Here is a 4,728-nt window from a genome sequence, read left to right on the forward strand (position 1 = left end):
TCTTCACCAAAATATCACAAGAAGGATATCTAGGCAACATACTAAAATTCTTCTCCTCTGAAACCACTTGAGCCAGCCCCCGACAGACCAAATAACTCTTAGCACCACTGTCTTTCATGCTCCTACTAGTATGGCCCATGAAGCAGTCTAAAGCATTTCACTACTTTAATAACCCAAAATACCAAAGTCCAATTCCTCCAGACAAAGACATGGTCAGGCCAATCACAGCAATCCCAGTCCCTGGTACCAAGTTTTGTCTTAGTTAGGTCTTCTATTGCTGTGAAGAGACACCATGCCCATGGCAACTCTTGTAAGGAAAACATTTAATTGAGGTGGCAGCTTATAGTTTCAGAGGTTTAGCCCATTATCATCATGGCAGGGAGCATGGTGGCATGAAAGCAGACATGGTACTGGAGAATTCTACATCTTGATCCACAGGCAACAGGAAGTGAACTGAGACACCAGGAATGGCTTGAGCATATGTGGGACCTCAAAGCCCACCTCCACAGTGACACACTTCCTCCAACAAAGCCACACCTCCTAATAGTGCCGCTCCCTTTGGTGGTGTTTTTCTTAAAACCACCATATCTCCTAAATGTAGGATTTCTTCCTTTAACAGTACTAGAATATTTCATCAATACACACATTCTTTATTGTCTTAAAAGAGTTGAAACAATGATGTACCTGTACTGGGAGTTTGGCACATCTCACCCCATTTTCAATGCATCGCTATAGAGACATCTCTGGTTAGACTTTGTCAGAGTATAGAATCAGATTATCCAGATGACTTTGGCCTATTGTAGTTCAACCTCTTATACCAGGATGCTGGCTTCTCACTTCAACTGAGTCGAGAGCCTAGAAGGACTGTGATTGTCCCTAGTAGTGATGCCCATGGAGACCAATATATGATATCAGTGATATTGGTAACCAGAACTTTATTCCTTCTTGGTGTTCATTGGAAAGAATCTGAAACTCAAACACCAAACCACAACATTTGTGTCCCTTTTTGTTGTTGTTGGTATATCAAGTACCTACCATGGACCAACTGTGATGGCTAATCTTGGTTGTCAATTTGACATACCTGGGAAGAGGGTAGTTCCATTGAACTGCTTCCATTATACTGTCATGTAGGCATCTCTGTGGGACCTTTTCTTGGCTCCTAATTAATGTAGGAGTGCTGTGGGATAATGCTTTTGTACACTGGTTTAATAAAATGCTGATTGGCCAGTGGCCAGGCAGGAAGTATAGGCGGGATAAGCAGACAAGAATTCTGGGAAGAGGAAGACTGAGTCAGGAGTCGCCAGCCAGACACAGAGGAAGCAGGATGACAAGGCAGAACTGAGAAAAGGTACCAAGCCACGTGGCTAAACATAGATAAGAATTATGGGTTAAATTAAGTATAAGAGCTAGTCAGTAATACACCTGAGCTAATGGCCAAGCAGTTATAATTAATATAAGCCTCTGTGTGCTTACTTGGGGGACATGAATGGGAGAGATTTGTCTTGCCTGCCGGCTAGCTGGGACACAGGAAAACTTCTGACTACAGAGGAGGGCCTACCCCAATGTGGTTTGGGCTGTATAAGAAAAATAGCTAAATATGAGCCATAGAGTAAGCCAGTAATTAGTGTAATTTTGTGGTTTCTGCTTTAAGCTCCTGCCTCGAGTTCCTGCTTTGGGTTGCACCAATGGCAGACAATAACCTGTAAGATGAAAATGAACCCTTTCCTCCCCAAGTAGCTTTTAGGCATGGCGCTGGTCACAGCAACAGGAAAGCAAACTAAGGCACCCTAATTATTAGGTTTGGGAAAATTGAGAAAAGTAAATAGAATTATCACCCTACCTGTTAACTCAAAGGTCTGTAAGATTGAGGGATCTGTTGAGACAGCTTGGTTGAGACCACCCAGGGAAGGGATTGGAGCTGCTGTGAGTCCCTCTGATGGTGATAAGTGAGCCTGGAGATGCCTAGTGCCCATTGGGGAATACAAATACTTCTATTTTCATTCAACAGCCACAGACAGTAGAGGATGATGTCCAAGGATTTGATATGTACAGCCAAGACTTCTATCAGTAGCCTCACCAATCCCTTTAAAATGTTTTATAGAAGACTATCTGTTCGGCTGGAACCTTCAGCTCATTCCTGCTTGATGCAGAAAGCCCCATTCCTTTCTCTCTAAACTCCACCCTCTCAGAGAATCTTCAACGAAGAAAAGCCACCAACAAGCTCAGTTCTGTATTCTTGGCAGCTGTGGTGGCTCCTCACCTTGAAGTTGCCAGTAGCCCAAGACTGCTCCCAAAGCAGTCATTTTTTGGCCATACTTGGGCACAAACCCAGCTTGTGGAGGACATCACCCCTTGCCTACAGGGTATATAAGCTTCCTGCTTTTGTTCGGCCTGATGACTTCTCTGGCCCCAATCTCTGGGTCTGGAGGACTCACCCAGGAGTTGCTATGTTCAAATATACCTATTCTTTCACTTTTTCAATTGGAATTGATCTGGCTTACCATGCCAGCAGAGAAACCTATTATGGTGATACAGAAAACCTATAATTATCTATTTGTACTTAGTAACCAGGAGTTCATAAAATAGGCTTACGGTAAACTTTGCTAATGGCTGTAATCCACAATATCATCCACTCAGCAGGCATCACAGACTCGAAAGCATTTTTATGTTTATATTTTTGAGGAAGGGTCTTTCTCTGAATGGCTTGCAAATGACTAAGTCTGGGCTTATTTAAAGTTTCTGATCCTACAAGTGCTACAATAACCGGTATGTGTTACCACATACACACTACTCAAAACTGTTTTAGACTAACATAGAATAAATGGTTGATAAATGACAGATAGATTCTCTCAATATATATGATTACATACAAAATGATCCTTCAATTAAATTAATTTATAAATGTTACACACACACACACATACACACACACACACACACATACACACATATATATATATATATGTGCATGTAGTTTAATTGAACTATGGTTTATGTATCATAAGATTCATGCATTTGAAGCATTAAGGTAATTTTTAGTAAATCTTAAGTAGACTTATGGAATTGTAGACCTGTTATTGCATTCTATTATTGGAATTTATCATCTCTTCAGTAAGTAATCTAGCACCCATTTGTGGTCATTCTTCATTCCCACATGTAGATCCAAACAACTCTCTACTTTCTGTCTGTACAGATTTGTCTGTTCCAGACATGTCACATGAGTAAATCGTACCTAATGCATGGATTTTTGAAGATGCTTTCTCTCATTTAGGATAATGTGTTCTAGTTTTCAAGGTTTGCCTGTGTTCTGGCATCATATACTGATACCTGTGGATCATATATTTTGATTACTTGTTATGACCAAATAACATACTAGTCTGTGGATATGCCTTGTTATGTTTATTTATCTGCTAATGAATATTGGGATTGTTTCTCACAGAGACTATTATGAATGCTTTCATATGGAGACTGATATGACTATGCATATGCAACTATATTCATAGCCTTAGTATTGTCCTGACTAGGATGACAGGAAATGAAGAAATGATAGACAACATATACAGAAAAGCTGGAATCAGATGAGCCATGTGCTCTGAATTGCACCTACAGCAACCAGGAATCTCAACACATTTATTATATAAGTACAAATGAGGGGATATTGTGGTGTCAGAACACAGTCCAGGAATAGAGTCGTGTGAGGGAATTCTGAGTGCCTGTGAAAACACTCCAAGAAAACAAGACAAGAATCTTGAGACCTCAGTTTCTTCAAAAACATGGAATTATTCTTGGAATGTGTTTACGTATTCCTCTCAGGTATATTGGATAGGAGTGAGTTTACTTCAAATTATTCATTATTACTTGCTGTTGTTATTCAATTAAATGTTTACATTCCTCTACGGAAAAACATGTTTTTGCTACTTGTGGCTTGTATACAGCATGATTGTATACAGAATTGTATACAGCTTGACTGTATACAGCGTGAACTCATGAGCACTTCACTATGTGGCCTTTCTTAACCCTCAGAGTATAAGTCGTCAGAGGCTCTGGATAGTGTTGGCTATTGCGTGAGACTTTAGTCTGCCTCATTTTTTTGCTCCGCTCTCCCAGGTCCCACCACCTCTAGAGCAGTGACATTATGGTATTGTGTGGGCTTTTTGTTTCGTTTTGATATTTTTGTCTTGTCATTTTTTGTTTCATCACTGTTGTTAGTTTGCTTTAGTTTTCATTTTTTGATTTTTGATTTTTTTCTTTCTTTTTTTCTTTCTTTCTTTCTTTCTTTCTTTCTTTCTTTCTTTCTTTCTTTCTTTCTTTCTTTTTTTAAAGAGGGAATCAGAGAAAGAAACAGCACTAAGTTGAAGTTGGGTGAGATGGGAGGAGTTTGGGAAGGGAAGGAATATGATCAAAATATATTGTATGAAAAAAACTTAAATAAAATATTCCCATATTTTGTTCAACATGCCCCCAGCTAAAAGCTAAGGGAGTAGTGATCAGTCCTAAAGTCAAGGGAAAAGGGGAGTGATGGGCTCAAGGATAATTTCAAGACAAAATCTGTACTGCACGTTTGTGTTGAACTTACTAACATTGGCATTGAATAGGGTTCTTCTAAATATTTACCAGAAAAATTTAAATGTAGTCTGAATATGCAATGTTAATAATGCTAAAATAAACAAACTTGAATAAAATTTCTTCTGTAATAAATAATGGAGTAGTGATTTACGTTTGCATTTT

This window comes from Peromyscus eremicus, chromosome 12 (genome assembly GCF_949786415.1).
Source record: "Peromyscus eremicus chromosome 12, PerEre_H2_v1, whole genome shotgun sequence".
NCBI classification, from domain to species: Eukaryota; Metazoa; Chordata; class Mammalia; order Rodentia; family Cricetidae; genus Peromyscus; species Peromyscus eremicus.